Raw genomic sequence first — 23,861 nt, 5'->3', positions numbered from 1 at the left:
TTCAAAGGGTTGCTGTGAGCATTAAATGAGAATGTGACACAAAGTTGTATGAGCAGGAAACACACGTTAGACATTAATATTTTAGAATGTGAAGCATTGTGAGATTTAATATAGTAGATGAGGTCCTCTGGCCCTAGGGAGCTGACAATTTTACTCTCTTGTCATTCCTACAACACCCCACCCTGCACTACCTTTAAATTATAATTTTTGTAAGTTCAGAAATCTCATCTTACTCCTTGGGAACTGTGTGACATTTAGCAGTCTGTAGAGAACAGTTTTTCAATAAATGTTTCAAGTGAGTGATTTTACGAACACATCTACTCTTCGGGAAATATCCTCTTCTTGCTAGTATTATTTTCAACCCCTTTCTCCTACCAGAAAGGGGATTTTTATTAGTGTGTCTATCAAAACCTTCTGCAGTAGCTCAAAGACAGTAGAATAGCAGATTTCTGGAAGCCACGCTCCAGTCAAGAGTTGACCTACCCTCTCATTCCCCCATTAGTGTTAAAATTAACACTTTCACGGACAATTTCAAGTAAAGTTTATAAATGTTCAGTGAAACCCACAGTATAAAAATGTATCCAAAAATTAGGATTTGTGAGCATTAAGGGAATGAGGCAACTGAGTCCAACTCATCCATTTGGAAAGTAAAGTTCTCTGGATGTCAAATGACAAGCTGGATGTGTCCACACATTGGCATTTAAACTCAAAATGAACACAGCATTAACGCTTCCCAGAGAATGAGTGCAATGAATTACAGCACCTACTAAAGGTAAGTAGAAAATGTTATTGAAGCCCCGTTTAGCTTTTATTTGTGACGAATGAGAAAAGAAAGTGTAAATTAAAATGGTTACAGATAAAAGATCTGGAACTGTCACACAGAATAATATTAAAACCGGAAGCCACCTTACTAATAATACAGAGTCTAAGAAGACTTCGGGTAGAATAAGTAAAAAGAAAGAAACACAGAATTGGTGAAGATGATAAAAAGATGACCAATTACAGTGAACTGTAAGCTATTTTCTTATTGTCAGATGAAATCCTTAGATTGGAGGTAAAGAGCCCTGATTCACATCCAGATACCACCATCTCTTTGGATCGCTGAAACAACAGGAAATAAAGCAAAGAGGTTTCTGGTACAAAAGGACAGCTTCTCATTTTAGTGTCACTTGGGTTGACAAATGATATACAGGACACATGTCACAACTCATCACTGCCTATCTTGCCGATAGGGGCCTTGGAAGTTTCCAGCAGAAAAGGAAAACTCAGAACAACACAGTGAAATCTTATTTCACGAGCTGAGCTAAGATCAAGGCCGTTTTTGTGAAGGAAAAAAAAGAAGAAAATAGTTACTGATTTATGCCCCAGACTGCCATTGCAAGAGGGCAATAAAAAATCAGCCTTGTTATTAGTTGTAAATCCAACATCATAAAACAAAGCTTGTGCACAAATATTTTCTTTTCCCCTTTCATTGTTTTTTTTTCTAACCAATTGAACCCACATTTAAAAATCAGGAGAACTCACATAAAATTGAGATTTCTAGCTTCTCTTGAAAAATCAGAAGATTTCGTGGCACAGGCCCTATACACCTTTGACACACAATTAGGTGGAGCTGAGAAGTTGCCCCTGTTGCCACTACTGCCTTTTGCTTCCTACAGCCAGACTGATTGGCTCATTTACCTGCCTGAGGTTAGGAAATCGCTAAACCATAGAGCTGTTCTATAGAGCTGTGATTCGTTGACTCTACATTTTATTATGAAAATGATCAATTCACTGAACATATTAGTGGGACTTTAATGTTAGCAGCTCTGTTGACCTTAGGTCAACAATAAGGCTTCTTGGAGAGATGCAAAGAGACACATGGCGATAGGTAAATACACTGAGAGATAACTGGATTCTCCCCATATTACACACACACACATGCACACACACACCCCTCCAATGCCACATCGGCAACTCAAGCAGTTATCTCCTTGGAAAAGGGTGTAGTCTGCTTCTAACCACATCCACTCTGTCATTCTTATGACTCAACTTCTTTCCTTGCTTCCCCTGTTTCTGCTTTATTTGCTCTCTCTCTCCCTCTTTCCTCCCCTCGACTCCCCCGCTCCAGCTAGCCACTACCCAGGCTCTCAGGAAGCAGAGGCATGCTCTCCCTCTCGGTAAGTCTCTAGGCATTCCTACCACTTGCAGTCTGCCCTTTTCTCTCTAGTTCTTAGCTCCCCAGGGGAAGTGTCTGCTTGGTCAGCCGTCGGTCCGTCTCAGAGAGAATGGTCCTCTTGGCAGACTTCTCACAGAGGCTGTGGAGGAGGCTGGACACGGCTGCCAGCAGCCCAGCTCCTTCCTGCTCCCAGTCAGAGGCGACTAAGACAAATGGCCACAAGCTGCAAAACATGGCGATTTACGTACAGGGAACTGCCAGTGGCCTTTTTTTCCTAGCGCCAAATAGCAAGCATTTTGACCCATGTCCAGTGAATACATGGACAGTGTTTCTACATTTAATCAGCAGTTCAAAGCCTGAAGTTTCTATTCTGGTGCACATCCTTGAACCCCTGGGGCTTAGAGCTGCCTAGCAGCAGGGCACGCAAACAACAACAACAGCCCATGTTATATTCAACTGGATATTCTAACGTGTTTTTTGTAAATTTCAGCTCTATTGAGGTATAATAGACTGTCATACAGAGTGAAGTAAGTCAGAAAGAGAAAAACAAATATCATATATTAATGCATATATGTGGAATCTAGAAAAATGGTACAGATGAACCGGTCTGCAAGGCAGAAATAGAGACACAGATGTAGAGAACAAACGTATGGACACCAAGGGGGGAAAGCGGGGCAGGGGGGTGGTGGTGGGATGAATTGGGAGATTGAGATTGATGTATATACACTAATATGTATAAAATAGATAACTAATAAGAACCTGCTGTATAAAAATAAATAAATAAAATAAAATTCAAAAAGAATTGTACAATATTTAAAATGTAATGTAATGATGTGATACATGTATACATTGTGAAAGGATTCCCCCCATCTTGGTAATTAACACACCCATCACCTCACATACTTATCTTTGTGTGCGTATGAGAGAGCATTTAAGTCCTACTATCGCCCCAAATTTTAATGATACAATACAGTGTTACCAGCTATAGTCACCATGTTATACATTTGATCCTCAGACCTTATTCATCTTATAGCTGAAAATTTGTGCCCTTTTACCAACCTCTCCCTTTCCACCCCCTCACCCCCAGCCCCTGGCAACCATGACCTATGCTCTGTTTCTACGGTTTTCACTTTTTCTTTTTTTAAAGATTCCACATATAAGTGATACCACACAATATCTGCCTTTCTCTGTCTGGCTTATTTCACTTAGTATAATGTCCTCAAGGTCCACCCATGTTGTCACAAATGGCAGGATTTCTTTCCTTCTCATGGCTACATAATACTCCTTCTTCCTTATTCCTTCATCTATTAATGGATATTTTGGTTGTTTCCACCTCTTGGTTATTGCTTGTTATTTCACTCCCAGCAAATAGTGTGGAAGTATTTCTTGGTGAGTGGAATAACAAACATAAACAAATGGTCAAGTTTCTAGTAAACCCTCTACAAAATAAATGGCGAGGTTGGGAGATGGGACGGTGGTAGCCACAACAAGAGTTGACCAAACAAATACTTATTGGTAGATGATTAATCAAGAGACAACACATTAGCAGGCAGACTGAGCTTTGGTTTCAGCCTTTGCTTTTTACTGTTATGTACTGCTTTTAAAACAAATTGTACTCCATTTCTTCATTTTTAAAATTTATGACCAGACCAAAGAAAATGAAAATTATCAACCTTAGGGATAAACCTTAGGGATTCAATTGTTATGAATTACTCTGTGTGTGTGTGTGTGTGTGTGTTCAAACTCAATAGAAACATGGATGTTTAAAGTCAGTACAGAAGGAATATCTAGGAAATTACAAGTCTCTAAAAAACAAAATAATCTTTTCATTGTCTTGAAGTTATTTCAAAAATTAGTTTTTTATTCAGAGACAAAAAACTATAAGGAAAGGCTGGATTAAGAAAATGCATATGGTTATTAGTAGCTGGTAAGATATTTTTTTAATTATGAAAGTATCTATTAAAGGCATTTCCTGTCCTTGGATAAGCTCTGGTCTGAAATTTCTTCCCTGTTATCTCCTTTCAGTGCTTTGGAAGGACTTTATTTTACCTATCTATCTCTCATCTATCTATCTATCTATCTATCTATTTTCAGATTTGGTTAAGGACCTCTTCATTGTCATGCAAAAAAAACCCCAAAACAAAACAAAACCTGACTTGAATGGCTTTTTTTTTTCTAGTGGAATAAAACAAACAAATCCCAATCTCCATATATCTTTCACATTTTCCCCTAGAGTAATAATAAAAATAAAACATATTAAGGGCATGTAGTAGACATTTAATTCCACACAGATATTTTGCTATGATGCAAATCCAACAAATAAGGAGGTAAGGATTAGTTTTTAAATTAAGGATGTGTGCTCTAGAAAAGCTCTGGGAAACTTTTTGGTTTTATCTCAGCCTCTGATCTGAAAAATATCCTGTGATAAAATAATTTGACCTCAGAATAATTATTATGTTGATTCACAAACAGCTGATTTTATTGACATTGTAACTTATAAGTCAATTTGTCCAGAAAATAATAGGTAAGAAAAACAATCTAAACTGAAGTTTGAATAATACTATTCCACATCTCAGATGTCTAACTGGTATTTTGGGGAGGAAAGGGTGGTCAAACCTGAATATGTCTTGATCAGTTGATGAGAAATTATGATGTCTTAATTTTTTTCAAAGACATAACTGTTTTTCTCTCATCTAGGTCCTCACAACTATGCTTTAAAACAAATCAGAAATATAAATTATTTTTCACACTCTAATACTGAAAGAATCTTGAAATAAAATAGCAAAAATGTGACAAACCATTTCTTACTGATGTTTCTTATAAGAAGTCACAGCGTTCTTATACACCTTGTTTTCTCTTTAAACTTTTTTTTTAAATTGTCATTTGATTTCAAGATTTCAAACCATTCCTATAGATTATATTTCGGTAAATTAAGCTAACATACTAGACATGCACATCACATTATATAGTTTAATACTTTGATCTCTAAAAACTTAAAGAGTTATCATATACTTGGTCTACAACAAATAATAGCAAATGTTGTGTTTTCAATGTTATATTATCAAATACAGGTGGACCAAAATGGAAAAAAGTATCAGGAAATATTAAACTACTTATCTCTTAGCCATAGGAAACCACACTCAAATGGCATTATATGTGAATCCCAGAGACATTTATAGACTTTAAACTCAAAACACAGCCTTAGATCACATTCTCCACATATCACATCACATTGAGGACTGGACTCTTATTTCCATCCATTCACTGATGATGGTAGTTGTCTAAGTAGTGGAGACTAAAACTTCACCTACCGCATATGTTTGAGCAATGGGCTAGAGATCTTTGGGAAAGGGTGACTTTAAAATAAAAGTTTCTTTTCAACATAAATGCCTAAAGGGTAGGTTAGTCTAATTTTATTTTATGATTCATTTGTATAAGAAAACTCATTCTTAAAAAAAAATTAAATATGCCTATAGGTCAATGAACACAATCTTGCAATGAATAGACTAACACGAATTTTAAGTCCTATGCATCTCACAAGTTGTCATTTTAAGTTTTGTGTGAGAACGTAGGCTGTGTTTTCCTGTGTCTACGGGAGGGCTGTTCAGATAAATAACTGCCTATGTAAACAACTGATCTATGGGATTAGGTAGAGGGGTGTGTGTGTGTGTGTGTGTGTGTTGGAATTATGACGGTGTGGGCTAGAGTAAATAAAAAGCATAACAAATGACCTTGGGATGACATTTGTAACATTTTGAGCTAACTTCAATTTTGAAGTATTATTTCCTAAAACTAGTTACAGTATTCTACTACTAGGCAGAGGTATGGTTGATTAGAGCATTAATCACTTGGCAATGAGTTGATCTGAGGCAAAGACTACCTTGTACAGACATGGTAAACACAAAATATTTGCTGCATAGGAAAGGTTTCCAGTGAATTTTGAATGCATTGTGAGTGAACAGAATTCATACAACACATCTACTCAAGTCTAAGTGTTATTTGGCTTTTTCTTTAACTCAAGTCCATTTGGGGAAGGAAGGTTGGAGACATTTGTTTTCCCTGTCTGATCGTTCTCATTTCACATTCAAAGCTGTTCACTCTGATATCCCTTTTGTCTTTCACATCTGAAGTTTCTTAGGCTATATGAGCCCAAAGGATAGAAAAGTCACATCAATGCCTTGGTGTGACATTGATGTGATGTCTCGTAAGCCTCCCTGCACTCTTTCCCAACTCAGCTGTTGTTCTCTTGATAAGCAGAGGGGTGCCTATGAGCAGTGAGGGCAAATGCACTGCTGGGGCGATTTGCTCCAGCAAAAGATCTCTTTTCATAGTTTGGTGCTGGAAAAAAAAGATTTAGAGCCGAGAAACATGGCTTTACATCAGTTTGAATAATGTGTGGCACTGACAGAACCACTGAGCAGTCAAATGTTTGGGGGAAAATGAATAAATATGTGGTGTGTGTATTATTCTGTAATAGTCATTACTTTTTCTCACCATCCCAAATTCAGAATTTTGTTTCTGCTCTACCTGGAAGACCACTTCCCATTCCCCTCCCAGAGTGAAACATTCTTAGGATAATAGGAAGACAACCCAAGGCAAGGAGAAAAGCAAGAGGACAGTGATATAGTAAAACATTAGAAAAGAAAGCCTTTAGAAAAATACTTAGAATAATTCAAAGGGAAGAGGTCTTCAGAATTGTCAACAGTAATAATTTCATGGAAGTTATGGTAGGAATTACATGATAACAGATCTAGAAGCATGCACATGGGTAATATCAGCCTTAGTAGCGAGTGCAGGCAAGTGCATTGCCTTTTTGCTAAAATTTAAATAGAATAAATGGCTATTTTTTCAGGATGTTCTCTGACTAGCTCTCCACAGAAACACTGAAATAGCACCATGATGTAATAGGCTTTTATTTTCATGAATTAATATTTCAGAGTTTGCAAACAGAAAGGGTGTCTTGAATTAAAACTGAGTATATCAAAAATCACCCTGGGCTGCATGTCAGCTGAAAATTTCTTTTACTTTCCTATGGGACTACCCTCTCCTTTCTGTTAAATGAGTTTCAAGAAAATTTATAATTCAAAGATGACTTCAAATCCTCAAAAGTGATTCAGGAATATAAAATATAAAAACTAATGAGAATGATACCTACTCTTCAAACTTAATTGCTAAATATAACAATAATCACAATTTATGTATATAATAATGTGATAATGTAGGTATACAGTAATAATAATAATAATGCATATTATAATAATCATAAAGTATATCCAAACCTAAAGAGACTTATGCAGCTGTTGTTTGCATTAGTATGAAAATCTGGTCCCCAATTATCCCTCAATTAGGATAGCAAATGATCATAATACTTATCTTGACCGTAATTCAAAAAAAATGCCTCCACTTTTAAAATAGATATCTACTTCACCAAAATGAAATCAGATTTATTTCTAAATCTGATTTATTTCTATTTATTTATTCTATAGAATCTCTATATTCTTCGAGTTTGTGCACTTCCAACTGACACATTTTGGTGAAGTAGATGGCAAGATAATTTGACAAAGTACAGCTCAGCTGTATTGTGTATAAGCTTCTACCTCCTTCTAGAGAGCTTTGGAAATAGAATTAGTGCCTTATGAGGGTATCTCTTGAAACCATAATCAAAAGACAGAATATCCTGAAGCTTCACAAATACTTACTTAATGATGAAACTGCCTGGATAATGGACTGTTAAACTGTTTTAGAAAATCTGACATAATAGCCTGGCATAACTCCCTTAAAAGGATGTCAAAACAGGGTGTAGTGAGTGTCTGAGTGAGGGACAGTGTCTTAGTCCTTTAGGGCTGCTATAACAGAATCCCACAGACTGGGTGGCTTATAAACAATAGACGTTTATTTCCCACAGTTCTGGAGGCTGAGAAGTCCAAGATCAAGGCACCAGCAGATTCAGCATTTATTGAGGGCCTGCTTCCTGGTTCATAGACCACTGCCTTCTTGCTGTATCCTCACGTGGCACAAGGGGCAAGGGAGCTCTCTGGGGTATCTTCTGTAAGGGCACTAATCATGATTATGAGGGCCTCACCCTCATGACCTAATCACCTCCCAAAGGCCCTACCTCTAAATATCATCCCATTGGGTGTTAGGATTTAAGGTATGAATTTTGGGAGGACACAAACATTTAGTCTATAGCAGACAGACAGAAGTTGTCTCTAAAAGAGCACATATCTGAAAGCTACTTCAAATAACTTTTGGGGCAACTGTTATAATTGATGCTAAATGCATAATTCTTTTCCTCACATGGTTGAGGTCTGAAGAGAACACAAAGTCTTAACTGAACATGAGGTCTTTGTCTACAAGAAAATTATAAAGAACAACAGAGAGTCCATACAACAAGGAGGCCTATGCTGTATTCAGAGCACAGAAATACAATAATTCATTAAACATATATTGCATATTTAATATGTGCTGAATGCAGGGGTCAACAAACTTTTCCTCTAAAGAGTCAGATATTAAATTTTAGGCTTTTCAAGACATGAATTCAATCTCATAACTACTCAATTCTGCTGCTGTAACATGAAAGCAGCCATTGATAATATAAGTAAATGAGTGTGGCTATTTTCCAATAGAACTTTATTTACAAAACCAGGAGACCTTCTGGATTTGGCCCAAGGATCCTATCTTGCAGACCCCATCTAATGAATCAAAGAAACAGTGGAGCAACATGATGAGATTTGGATGTTCTTGAAAGCTCGCTCTGACTGACCTGTTGAGAAGGGTGATTAGAAGAGGTGAGAGCACCTGAGAAAACAGTCAAGGACTCATTTGCAACAGAGACCCCAACAAGAATAGGGGCTGACTTGGACAGGCTACCTTACTGATGGCAGAAATGGAGAACAGTTGATGGATTTAAGAGCTATGTAGGTGGTAGAAAATATAGAATTTGGTAACCAATTGACTATATGATCTGATAGATGTGCCCTGGATGGCACCCAGGTTTCTGGCATGAGGAATTGTGCAGATGTTGCTGTATTTACTGAGCCAGGAAGCATTGGAGGAAGCCAGGTTTGGGGCAGAAGAACATGAATTCAGCCTATCACATAGTGCATTTTGGATGCATATGAGGTATTGGTGTGGAACTTTTGAGAAGGCAGTTGAATTAATATACAAGTTTGGAGCTCAGAAGAGAAATCTAAACTAGAAATATAAAGACAGAAGTCACTGGCATTTAGACAGAAATTTCGACTATGAATATATTTAGATGAGTGATATTAGACAGAGCCTAAGATCAAGCCTTAAGGAACCAAAATATCTACAATTTCACTGGAAGAGAAACCAGCAGAAACACAGGAAGGAGGGAAGAGCACAGAAAGGTGTGATTCTGTGGATGTCACTGAAGTGGTTCAGGCGGGAAATGAATTATCTATGTCTAAGGCCACTGAAAAGTCAAATATGATGAGCACTTAGCAGTATGTAGGGACTTTAGTAAGAATGGTTTCAATACTGTTTCTGAGTTTGAGCTGGGTAGGTGAGTAGATTGTCAAAGCCAGACTGAAGCGGGCGGTGGAGTAGATGGACAGAGATGAGATGAAGTGGAGGAAGAAATATCTACAATAGTGGTAATTATGATGGGTGGATGCACCCTAGAGGTATTTTGGAAATTTGTTGGTGTGTAGAAGTTAAGTGCTGCTGGCATTTCGTATATAGGAGTAACAGATGCTGTGCCCCACAGTGGGTGAGTTAGTCTCACAGGACAAGAAGGAATTATTCTGCGTCCTACACAACTGGACATTCCATAGGACATTCACGTAGATGAAAACACTATTTCTAAATATCGGCACTTAAATCATGACTCCATTACACATACACGGACATACACAGACATACTCACCTCCTTAAGGTGATTTATTTTTCTTTTTCTGGAATAAAATACCATTTATAATGTTCTGCATGAGCTTCTATCCAGCCTAACATAGCCCACTAAATTCAGAAGGAGGAAGAGGCAGAGAAGATTATAAAGAAAAGCAAAAAAGAAGAAATGGTGCAAGAAAAAGGAGAGAGGAAGAAAAGGATGCGTCACGACCTTATTCACTCCAGACAGCACATCACTTTTAGTGGACTAACTGCCAAGGCTGAACATAAAATTATATTTTTTATCAGTTCCTGGGACATAACCAAGACTCATTCCCATTGCAATTCTTGAAGAAAACTAGAATTGCATCAAAATATTGAACTTATTTCTTGAGTAAACCTATAACCTGATAAATACCCCTCAGTTGCTAATGCTGCAGAGCAGAATCAGTTTGTACTTGAGTATAGAAAGAAAATAGACTCAGTGGCTTTGTAACATTATGATTTTTCCTGGAACTGGATGTAGATTACTCACCTTAAATGTTCTCTCTGAAACCTAAGAGGTATCAAAGCAATCAGACCCATATACTCATGTACTTACTGCCTCCTATTAAGCAGTCTTCCTTTTTCCTTTTTGGTACCATATGTTCATTTTTCTGGGTTGGGCTCTGAACTAAAGGATCATTTTTCTCCTCTAGTATTTTATAACTCGGAAAAAAAATAAAAGAAGAAGAACATGCTGAGGGTAGGTACACAAGACACAGGCTAGGGAAAATAATTGCTGAATATACATAATTTTTTAAACTGGAAAGGTATACTTATTTTACAACACTTGCAAACAAAGGAGTGAGTGGAAAGGGAGTGGCAGGAATTGCAGTTTTGAATAGAAGGTGGTTGGGAGAGAATGGTACTTATTGCCAAGTCAGGGAGATATTTCAATTATTTTGAGCTCACAATTTTGTTTCTAATAACTTTCATAATATATACCATGGAAGTAAGAAAAATGCTAGATTCCTAGGCCCTCGGCTCGGTTTTATCTGATACAATAGTGATATTATTTTGCACAATGCTGGTAAAGCCCAGGCATTATTTATGTCTGGTAATCCATTCTGAATGGAGAAGGTAAGGTTTTCGGATTGGTGCAGTTAAAAAGCTGTAAGTAATGACTAATGAGCAAGAAATATGCTTTTTATTGTTCTCCTTCACAGAGTTTAGTACTGTGCTTTGTATCTAGTAGGTACAATATATGTTTAAGGAATGAGTTAAATAAACTAATGAACAAAGGTTTCCAAAAAAATAGCAATTAGCAACTCATAACTCAAATGATTTTCAGTATAATTAATAAAAGAACATCATTTACTGTAACTTATATGTATCTGTGAATCTACTGAATATCTTTTTGTCTTTCTCTATCTCTCATGCTTATTCCTTCTCTTTTCCTTCTCTTTTTCCTTTTCTTACACATTTCTCTCTTTCTGTGCTTCTTAAAACATTTCTCTATTTCTGTGCTTCTTATAACATTTCTCTATTAATTACTCATTATTTGAACAAAGTGATGCATTTTCAATCCAATAAAAATTTGTAATCTCATGTTTAATTTTACAAAGCTGTTAATTTAATGTTTTCTATATCTTAAAAAATTACCATAAGAAATTCAGTTAAGATTCCTTAATAAATTATAGAAAATAATGTCTCCACCGCAAATCTAGAGTATGAATAATCAGCTTTTGCTAACAGAACCAGAGTGAGCTATTAGTGATAAAAATATGGCTTGAGGCTATAATTTGGCATCTCTGTCTTATTGGAAGGTATGACTCTACAATACACCTACTGTTATCTGGCAATACCTACTGGGAGGTTGGTGTCCAAACAGACAAGAGATAACTTATTCCTTTAGAATTTTTTTCTACGTAAAGGTTTTGAGCATATACTGGATGGAGCTGGCAATGTCTGGATATCAAAGAGAAAAATCCAAAGCTTATGTCACTTTTTAATACTTTGCTATGATTACAGGGAAAACACACTCATAAAATATAGTAACTTAGTACATGATGTAATTCACAATTTCTCCTTTTCCTAAATCACGTGAAAACTATATTTTGGTCCTTGCTACAATTCTTGGATATTCTGCTATTAACTCATCTTACATTCTTCCATTCTAATTAGTTACCAGAATGCAGGCAAAATTTGAGTGCAAGCTTTAACGCCCTCTGGAGTTCTTAACTTCTGAGAGATTGGAGAATTGATCTAGTGCTATTTCACTTGAGTATATGTCCTATATTAAAAGTGTGACAGCGATGCCTATATTTTCACAATTCAGGCAAATCTTTTCACCTGTTTTATATGTTTTACAGTGAAACAATATGTCAAGATGAATTGATGAAAGTGCACATAGTTAGAAAAATACTTCATATAGAAAAAAGAGCTCAGTTTAGATTCCAGGATTTTATTTTTGTTTTCATAAAACCTGATTAAAAATATTTAACCATGTGCCTTTTTACAATAGCCAATAAACACCACAGCAGTCGTTAGCCTCACGTCACATCTGCGGATGTCATCACACGCACGCCTGGCTGTCCCAGGTGCAGGCCCTGAAGAGCTTATCATAAAATCTAAAAATAGCAAAACTCAGGATAACGAAAAAAGGACTTTGTCTTCTCTAATTCACAATTTATTAATTATCCTACAAATGAGTGCAGAGGGCTGTTACCAATTGAGATGACCCAAACTAGCAAAGCCAAACAGGTAAAGGGACCTACAGCAAAGCAAGTAGCAACAGCGCAAAACAATTTTGCTCTCTGGATCTAGGGTAAAAGATTCATTCAAGATGCATGATAGACTAAAGGATTTTAATATAACAGAGCATGAAAAGTTCAACCAGAGTTCTAGGACTCTTGAACTAAATGAAATTAACTCTTGGCTAAATGGGTCATGGTGTTTAGTTGTTGATCCTACAAACAGGTCTGGCTACCCAATAAACACATTTATTCCTCACAACCGTCCTATAAGGTGTCTCCATTGTGATCCATGTTCTGTAGAGGAAGAAACTCCTGAAGTCCAGACAACTAGTCAGTTAGGAGTGAGCTGGCAGACCTTGTATTTGAATCAAGAGTTTGACCTCTTAACTAATTTAGATTGTAAACTTCTGGAAAACAGAATCCACATCTTAATCATTTTTGTACACCTACGGTATTTATAAGTTAATAGGCCTTTGGTTATTGTACACAATTGTTCTAGGACCTGGTTTCAAAAATCCCACTTCATCATTATCTTCCAAATGTACGTATTATAATAATCACAGCTCTTTCCTTCCCAAAATTCATTTCAAGTGAACAACACCGTAATTCACTTTACATGCTGCTCGTAGCATTAGATACAGCATACTTACTGGGCAGTCTAACACCACCGGTGACCGCGTCATTGCCGTGCCCTGGATCTCCTACTCATCTAGGCCAGATCCCTGGCTCCTTAGCGGGCGTCCGCAGGACTTCAGCCCTCTCTCACCCCGGCTCTGTTCATCTCTGCTCACAGCCTCCTCCTCACACCCCAAGCCTGCTCCGACACTGGGGTATCGCCAACCAACCCTCGAGGGGGCTCTTTCTTTAGGCTGGTTCACAGTTCATTCCTACAGACACGGATGCTTACTTTACAGTTTCCAAAGTATCCTGTTCTCAAATATTTCTGACTTTTTTGTTTGTTTGTTTTCAGAGAAAGCTCTGAATCCTGTCCTTTTCGTGACGAGGTGCTGAAGGGCAAAACTGGAAGAGCCTGGGCCATCTCCTAACACTGTGACCTTGGGCATGACACAGTTTCTATGAGCCTCCCTTTTTCATCCGTAAAATGAAAGGATTGGCCTAAATATTGAAGCTTATCTTTTAGGTCTCAAGTTTGAAGGTCTCTAACAAGTAATTTTGTTACTATCTGAATTACACAGTGAAAGATGAACAAGTAAATTTGTTATTTAATTTCCTAAATTGAGGGATGATATGAAAAAGGGTCCCAGAGGTTGTTATTAGATCTGATACCAAACGATTTATCATTAACCAGTTATATGGCTGCTAAACCACTTCAACTTTATCTAAGTTCCCTCATCTACAACAAAAGTGATTAAAAGACACTCATCTTCCCCAGTAGGGTTGTTCTCTGGAAAATATGTGATAGCATTCTGAATTATTTAATGATGTTACGTGATTGGAAACTCTTTATATTATTACCCAAATCATCATCAGTTAATTGGTAAAGTTGAGATCTTACAGAGTTTCTAGGGAAGATGTACTTCATCTGGGGACCACAGACTCCCAAGCAGTGAGTGAACAGGATACAGAGGCTTTGCAAACTAAAATGGGAAAGAATGCATCTTTCGTGTCATTAATCTTTTACTGAACTTTAACATCTTCTTCCACGATGCACATAAGCAGCAAACCACGGTGGTATTATCCATACCTAACATTTTGTTATTAATAGAAGGTATAGGTATTTTCATTTTGTTATTAGTTGCAGAGATCTCAAAATATTTATGCTCATCACTATTTAGATTGGCCACTAGATCTTATTTAATATGTTAATTTGAAAAAAACACATCACTCTATCATTTTTTATATTTTGAAAAATGTATCAATGTAATTGTTTTCCTTAGCAATCTATGGACTTTTATTTTGTGCATTTCAAAATGCTTTTCTTAGAAGAGGCCCAAAGGCTTTAACAGACTGTCAAAGGGGAGAGGTTCATGGCAAAAACATTTCTAGTTTACAGGTGAAGAAAGATGTGATACCATCCTCACAGCAGTACCTACAGGCAGCAGCAAAACCTCCAGCCTCACCCAGATCTCCTGAACGTCAGACCAGTGTTCTTTGTTCCATGCCATGCCTTCCCTCTAAGTCACCATTACAATGTCCTTGGTCTCTGAACTTTAAACACTATTTGGTCAGGAAAAAAAGAATTTCAAATTGACTCTGTATAAAGTCTTCTAGAAACTGATATATTTAAAATTAAAATAGAAAAGAATATAAAAAGAACGTACATATATGTATAACTGAATCACTTTTCTGTACAGTAGACATTACCACAACATTGTAAATCAAATATACTTCAAAAAAATAAATAAAATTAAAATAAAAGTTTCATGTATTTGAGTTATATTACCTCTAATGGAAAAGTGTATGTAGGTAAGTCACTCCTTCAGAACTCTATTCTCAGAGACACTTGTTCCTAAAACAATCTTAACGACAGGACTTTGATGAGGAATCAGAGGAAATAAGATGATCTTTGGGCTTAATTTAAATGGCCACTGAAGCAGTACAAGGCAGCAACCTACATTTTAAAGGTCGAAGGACCTACATACCGACATAGCTACAGAATTTAATCATCAGACAGGTTCCTTCCATACCATAAGTTGTCGGATGAAATGATGAATGTTTCTGCTCATTTGTAATGGAAGTCAAGTAACGCTTAAAGGCCAAGCAAATGGAGAGACAACCAAACACTTCCTACAAAAGCATGGTCCCCCACCAGAAACACAGGCATCACCTGGGGGCTGGTAAATGCAGAATCTCAGTTCCCACCCCAGAACCATTGACCTAGAATTGCTTTTTAGCAAGATTCCCAGGCGAGTTGTGTGTGCATTCAAGTTTAAGAAACATTGTCCAAAGAAGGGGGATCTGAAAAAAAAAGTAAAATAGACCTATGCAAAAGTATAGTTTTGAGGACTTAAAAAATGTATCTACACCATTTTTAACATTTTTAGTAAAGCAGAATGGGTGGGATAGGGAGGGTGGGAGGGAGATGCAAGAGGGAGGCGATATGGGGATATATGTATATGTATAGCTGATTCACTTTGTTATAAAGCAGAAACTAACACACCATTGTAAAGCAATTATACTCCAATAAAGATGTTAAAAATAAATAAACGGAAAAAAAAAGGTAAACTGTAAAAATTACAAAAAGCAGAATTTATATACCATAAAAGTTACCCATTAAGGGTGTAATTCAATGAGTTTGGTAAATTTAAACAATCATGCAATCATAACCACAATTTAGTTTTAGAACACTTCCATCATCCCTATAAGTTCCTCAGGTCTCTTTACAATCTATCCTCTCTTCCACACCTGCTCCTCGATAACTACTGATCTGCTTTTGGTGGCTATAATTTTGTGTTTTGTAGAAATCTCATATAAATGGAGTCATATAATATTTAGGGGTTTTTTTTGGTCTGACTTTTTCACCTAGCATGATGTTTTTGAGGTTAACCTAAGGGAATCAGTAATATGTTTAATGTGTTTGTGTTTATTGTTGAATAATATTTCCCTGTATGGATATATTGCATTTTGTTTATCCATTCACCAGTTGATGGATATTTGGATTGCTTCCAGTTTTGGACTTACTGTGAATAATAATGCAATGAACTTTTGCATATAAGTCTTTGTGTCTCCAAAATGGTTTTGATAACTATCAATCAGCAATCTGATTTATAAATAATGAGCAAGCAAAAAAAAAAAAAAAAACAACAAACCTAAACAGACTTATTAGTCTCCTAGACAGTTATTCTTACAATAACCATTTATACCAACAAAGCGGGCATCTCCTAATGTGGAGAGAGAGCCCAGGATGTCAAGTAGAGGAAAGAATGGAGTTGTTGTGTACCTCTACAAGAGGGTTAGAGGAAGACTGATTTCCCTACTAGATCTGGATCCTGATATTTGGGCTGGTGGAAAGAAGGTGAAGGTGGGAGTCTATATTAAGCAACAATGTTTTTGGGAAAGTCCAGTAATAGGATTGTTGTGGTGAGGACGTGAAAGGGTGGAGTGAATCTTAAGTCTGGGAAACAAATGGCAGATATTCGTGAAAGGCAATAGAGGAAAGGTACTCAGAAGGTAATTTTAAGATGAAAGGTAGGTTTATGAAGTGTGTGCAAGTCTTAGGTCTTGAAAGAATGCTCATGGACTGAACAATATGGCACCCCAGAGGGCTAATCATAGAGAATCTCCATCAGCTCATAGAGAACCACCTGCAATTCTTTTGTGTTGTTGCAGCTACCAGGGCTGTGACTCAAGGTACTTGAGGCTGCCCTTAACCTTATATTTTAAGAAGCACTGGAGACAAGGGAAGAGCAGGTTGGAGACACTTTGGCAAAAGCAGATGAATGAAGCCATATGAGGGACATCACATTGTTAATTCCCTCCCCTCATTGACTTAAAAAGGATATGTTTGTCTGCTAGGCAGCTCACCCAAGATACTAACCAGTTACAGCTGGAGGAAGAGGATGATGTAGCCATTGGGGTAACACTCCCTTATGTAGAGTTTTCCTAAGCACTTTTCCAAAAAAAAAAAAAAAAAACTAGGTGTGAGCTGGGAGGAAAAGGTTCCACATACCTGAGTATGCAAAAGTCAAGGCTGGCTTAAGAAAGAAACTAAGGAGAGTAGTGCGGACAGGTGGGTGGGGGGTTATTAGCAAGAGATGCGATAAGCTCTCTTAGCTACAGAACTCTAAAGGGAGATTTAAGGTTTAAAAGTTTTGTTTGACATATACATCTTTGACTTTTGGAACTTCTTGCTCTCCCTCCCCTACATAGCATGGCAAAAGAAAGGGATTAAAAATACACCTATAAGTGAAATGATACAATTGTCTAACAAATAACATAATATCAATTTATTCCCTAAGATAGAATTACCCAGGTCGCCATTTTGATATGTCATTTATGAAGACAAAATAATGTAAAAGCCCTACAGCTACAGAGATTTGAAAATAATTACAGAACATAAACAATACTTTAGTTTGACTGGATTAAAAAATTTAGTCTATCTCAGCATGGTTTTTGCATATTTTAATAAAGAAAAATATGCTATTTTTGTACTTCATTAACCTTCTTATACCCTCATTCATACGTCCTATTCTATTGTATGGATGTCTCATTTCAAAACTCTAGGTTAAAACAGAGAAATCCAATGTACTATTTATAATATTTATTTTTATCAGAAAATAAAAGACATGCATTCACATATAGAAAGTATATTTTTAAATTATCTCTATTCCTACAATGCATAGATAATCACTGTTAATAACGGGAAACTTTTTTTTATTGTAATAGTAGGTATAACTGTTATTTTGCTAAACTCAAATTCTTTATCAATTCTGACTAAATGGGCAGGTTTTAAAAACTATGTAAAATCATTTTATCTTCTTTCAAAGAAAGATGTTTAAGGTCACATCTCACCTGCTTCTTCCTCTCATCTTTAAAGAATTTCATATGAGGAAGAACAGAGTATTCTTGTTCAATTATTCTAAGAACTTAAGTGGCTACTTCCAAACAGGTCCATGAGTTAACCCATGGTTATAATCTTCTCCCAGGATCCTGGTTTCTCAATGGGCATCTGGAATTCTGGCCATGTTCAGGCCACACTCACTTCATATAATAATCAAGTTTCTACTCCCTTCCCCCACCTTGTTTTTCTGGTTCCATCCTTTAATCAATGAATGTGAAGTTTTTCTTTCAATTCATGAATTAGCAAAAGAAGCTCTGAAGTGCCTGAAACATAAATTTTAAAAAACACAAAATAAACCTTAAAAACAAAATTTTCTCTAAAATGTAAACACTGATTAATTATTTGGGACTTTACTTAAAAAATGACACATTATTCAGAAGAGCAAGGCACAGACAAGCTATGCTCTTTCCTTCTGTCTATTATAGCCTCAGGCACACAATTTCATCATTACCAATGCTATTACTTGGTTTCGCAGTATCTTCTTTGAAGAGACACTTAATCTTTTATTTTCCATTTGAATTCATTTTTTCCCTCTTACTAGCAAGGAATTGGAGAAATAAGAGGTTAAATTTACCCTCTGAGGTTCTGAATAAGGATGCTCTATTAAGTTACACTGCCTGCCTTTCTTCCTGTAAACTTAATCAGTACCCTGGATGCCATCAGGATCTAGCTCTTGCATGAGCATGAGTTTATGTAAAATAGAGAAAATAGTAAAACTTGCCTAGCAAACATAATAGTCTGAGAAACATCTTTAACTCTTTGGTCTCATAGAGGATTGTCAGCTATGGTCTTGGTGATCAAAACAACACAAGAGAGAGAACCAGAGACTGTAAAAAATTAGTTACCGTGCACAAATGTATAGAACATAGATGATCTAAATAAATTCTAGGTCATCCTCATCATTCGTCACTCACTTGCTCATTCAATCCCTCAGCCAAGATGCATTTATTGAGTGCTTATTATACATTAGGAACTGTATGCAAGGCTCTTGGAAAGTCAAGGTGACTAAGACATGAACCCTGACTTGAAGATGCTCTTGTTTTTCAGCTTCTAACCAAAACCTTTGTCTTGGGAAAAATATCCAGGGCCACATGAAACCTTCGAAAGCTCAATAAAGCCTGAATCCACTAAGAATATTCTGTGTCAGAGTGTCAGCAGTGAAAGATTAGTTTTTGCCTCTTTTGTTATTTTCTTAAAACTTCTTTAGATGGAAATATTCCTGGACCAAACCCATACTTAGCAATTGTGATAAAGAAATCATTCCCAACCAAACTATTCTTTTCTCTGTCAGCTTTGGTGCTTCCAAAGGACTTGAGCTTGGATGCCTGCCAAAGCAGGTCTTCCCTCTGTTGTACAGGGTATTTTGGATAATACACTCCATCCTAGTTTCTGTTAATCCTCTAGCTTTCTTATAATGGTGAAAAGCCATTGAAAAAGACATATATGTATGTGCTGTGGTCCAACTCAAACAAGACCGTCACAATGGGGGGGTCCCTGTCACACCACAACATCAATTTGAAACCCTCTTGGCTTCTTTTGAGGATCACAACTATACTCTTAAGTGTTTGGATCGTTTGGAGAGTTCCGTCAATATTTACAAAGAGGTATCTTAGGCAGAATTGCAATCTACCGAAAACGTTTCCCAATAAATTATATTTCTAGCCATTCTAGAACTGTTTATAAGCTTTCAGAGAATTACACAACTTAATCAATGTAAGATGAACAAAGTTCTATTTTACCAAAGGAAGTGCAACATGAACCTGTAAAATATAAGTATCCCTGTGCAGAGCTAAGCCTACCTGATTTGTTTTTACTAATAGGATTTCCAGTCTACCTATCTTTCCCGACTTTGCCTTGACTAGGCACTGCCCATCTGTTACTCTAAGTCAAAAGGATGGATAACCTCTTTATCCTTTCTTCAGTTCACTTCCTGTGAGGCTTACTCTCTGGGTCATCTTGAGTAGTTATCAATTAAAAACAAATTGGAAACATGATAGCAGCCATTTGTTGTGTACTTACCTTATGCCAAATGCTTTGTACCCATTTATTCCTCATAATAAGCCTATAAGGTAGGGAGTACTTATCCCAAACTGAAAGGAAAGGAAAGCAAAGCTCAGAGTTTAAGAAACTCATCTAGTACTTCGGAGCTCTTACATTAACTGAAGTGTTAAATTAATCCGTGACAAATTAAATTATTGAGAAGGGCAACGAGAAGGAAGAAGGGTGATAGAAAAACAGCCAAGATCCCTCCTTTACAGGCAGTTATTTTTCTTAAGAAAAATCAAATAGACTCAACTGAAAAACCCAGAAGGGGACATGCATTAGCCCAGAGGCCCATTGTGAGAGCTGTGGGTAGCAGTGGGAAGGCTTACATCAAAAGTTAAGTCCAAGGACTTGGGGTGAAGAAGAGAGAAATCTGTGTTTTAGTAAAGAAATAACTATCTTCCTATCATTAAATTTAGATATCAATAACTTAAAAGTTAATCTATATTGCAGACAAATAGAAAAGGAATAATATGGTCTATAATTCTGGTACTTAAAATAAGAATGTGAAATTGAATATTTGAAGTAAACTGCAAACCCAATGATCTGCTTAATTTAGACTCGCACATTGGAAACAGTGCAGGTATCTACATCTTTTCTAGTAGTGTCCTCCATTCGTGCCCAAATCTATCATAATAATGGATTCTTAAGCTTTTCATGAAGAGACATGATAGATCAACTACAGTCAGAGAGAAAACATGCCTTTACATCTTCCATCTGGGGACCTGAAATCCTTGCTTTGTAGACATTCATTTGTCCCTCAGATGTGGGGACGCCCCCCTTGATGTGTGTGACTGACGGCTGTGCCAGGACACAGGTGTATAATTAGAAAAAAGGAGAGTACTTGAGACTCAACAGTACACTCGTCACTTTTGTCATCTAAAGTCTACAAATTTTGGCAAATCAGCTTTTCATAGCTAGTTCTTGGCTGACAGCAGGTGAAAAGATTTAAGATGAGAATTAATTACTCCAATATAAAACTACCAAGGGACATGCCAGTGGGAGATGCTCACTGGCCCCAAAGGATATAAAATGTCAGAGAGACAGCAGCTGCAATTTATCAGTGGATGGATGTTTCTGATGCTTGACAAAACACATTATGTCAATAAAAGACGTATGTTCTGTAATGAGACTGTATAAGAAAAAATAGCACTTTTCAGCAGATAGACTATTTAAAACAACATGGTTTCTTTATGTATAGCACCGGTGGCCAATAGATGAGTCCTATAAGGTTTTAATATTTTTGCTATTAAAAATTAGGGAAAATAAATTAGAATAAAGTAAGCATTGACTAATAATAAAGTTAAAATTATGAAATAGGACCAAAATTAATATATCCAAGGGGTAGGTGAAGACTTGGTGTTCAGTTTGTGATTCTGAGTTGAGCTATCATAGCAAAATCATAGTTAACATTTTAGAAGGAAATCTGAATTTGAATTTTGAAAAAAATACTCTGTTTCCCATACCAAAACTTATCAAAATGTAGTCAGGTCATTTTTTTTTTCATATAAGTGAAGAAAGAAACTATGGCAATGCAAGGGTGATTGTGAAAAGGAACACTGAAAGTGCTTTTTAGGTCATGTTTACTCCCTCTTTTTTCTTTCTATTGAAATATAAGTTACATATATTAAAGCATCCAAATAATAAGTTTTGTCTACAGATTCATTATACACATACACATATATACACATACACACAACACAGACTCACACAGACATGCACATAGACACATGCATGTACCACAAGCATATACACAGACACAACACATACACTAAATACAAACATATATAAAAACATACATACACACACAGCTACCAGACCAAGATATAAAGCATTTTTTGCACCTGAGTAGGCTCACTTGTGCCCCCTTCTAATCAATAATCTCTCCCTGAAGGTAATTACCATTGTGACCTCTATCATCAAAGACTAGATTTGCCTGATTTTCAGTTTCATATATATATTGAATCATTCAGGATGTACCCTTTAGTGTCTGGCTTCTTTTGCTTCTTATTATGTCTGTGACATCTATCTGTATTCCAGTGAGTTTATAGTTTCATTGCTGTGTGGTATTCTATAATATGAATATATTATAATTTACTTATCCATTCTACTTCTGATGGACATTTAGGATGTTCCAATTTGGGGCTATTATTAGTAACGCTGCTGTTAACATTTTCATACACATCTTTTTAGTATAAATAAACATTCCTTTCTCTTGGTTATATACTCAGGAATGGAACTGCTATTCTTTAAGAAATAAGTATGTTAACATTAGCAGACCTTGTCAAAAAGTTTTCCTAAATGGTTGTACCAGTTGGCATCCCAATAGCAATATATGAAAGTGGGCTTTTTGCTGTTGTTCTATGTCATTGACAACACTTGGTATTCTCAATCGTTTTAATGTTAGCCATTCAAGTCAGACAAGAGGCATCAATTTATCATTTTAATTTACATTGTTCTGATAAGTAATGATTCTGAGAGCCTTTTCATAAGCTTATTGGCTATTTGGATATTCTCTTTTGTGAAATGTTATTCATTTCATTTGCCCATTTTAAAGTAAATGATGTCATCTTTAAAAAACAGATTTTATAGCACTAGAAGATGTCCTTTACATTTAAAATGCAGATGGCTTGGTATTGACGACAAAACAGTTACCAGAGGTAATACAAACATTAATAAGTATTCAACTCTTAATTAATTAAGGATCATAAAATGCTGTATCAATCTCCCACTGTTCCAGTAGTTTGGCATTTCAAATGAAATGTGTTTTTGTATTTATATTTAAAAATGTATAATTCTTATTAATAGCCATCTAAGGCTTTTTTCCCATAAATTCTCCTACGGGTGTTTTCTACACTTCCTTCAATCTCCAGAAAGAGTAAATCTCTTCATAAGATATGTATGAAAATATCTGTGAAAATATGAACTTACATTCATTATTCCAATTATTTCTGTGTAGCTTATTTATAAAGAAAAATTGAACAATGAAAACAGTATGCTTTAACCTAGACTTTTGTACAACTCAGATTGTCTATGAGTTTAAGACCATTCACAGTAACCTTAATTATGGAATATGAAAATAATCACTGCACACTTAGTTGTACAATGTTTCACTTTAGTTGCATTGATTAAATCAAGCCAATACAGATCTTTACTATTATGTCACCCTCAAGTGCTCAGAGACATTAACCCGGATCATTACAGATGAATTTAAACCAATCACCTGCAAATTTGACTATTTACTAAAAAAAATGTGGCAGTGTGGTAGGCTCACCCTAGGAATGTCAAAAATACAGATTTCAGTTCATGTCTGAATTATTATGAAATCTACCCCTCTATTCTCCTATCCCAAGTGTACCTCGTTTAAATAAATCATTTGTATATTATAAATGAAACACATTATATATATTACACAGTGTATCTCATATATGTGTAATATTATGACTATTTTTAAAAGATTAAAGCCACAATGAGATGATCTGCAATTGTTTTAATGCAGTAGTTGCACTACCTATGCATGTCAATTAGCAAACCTCAATGTGTCCAAAATGCC

At 36.2% G+C, this 23,861-nt stretch overlaps 1 protein-coding gene and 1 long non-coding RNA gene across 6 annotated transcripts in view; one reads left to right on the top strand and one right to left on the bottom strand.

Annotated features, from left to right (window-relative positions):
* FGF14 (fibroblast growth factor 14) overlaps positions 1 to 23,861 on the bottom strand; it is a 626,727-nt gene that overhangs the window by 70,853 nt on the left and 532,013 nt on the right. The gene's annotated exons all lie outside the window — the stretch shown is intronic.
* Positions 1,734 to 23,861, top strand: part of LOC309647422 — a 179,103-nt gene continuing 156,975 nt past the window's right edge. The window contains exon 1 of the long non-coding RNA XR_014256040.1: positions 1,734 to 15,896. This is a non-coding gene — a long non-coding RNA (uncharacterized lncRNA). The remainder of the gene's footprint in view (positions 15,897 to 23,861) is intronic.

This window comes from Balaenoptera physalus (assembly GCF_965194825.1).
Source record: "Balaenoptera physalus genome assembly, chromosome: 18".
NCBI lineage: Eukaryota > Metazoa > Chordata > Mammalia > Artiodactyla > Balaenopteridae > Balaenoptera > Balaenoptera physalus.
The sequence above is the reverse complement of the archived record's forward strand: the minus strand, read 5'-3'. Positions and strand labels throughout refer to the sequence as shown.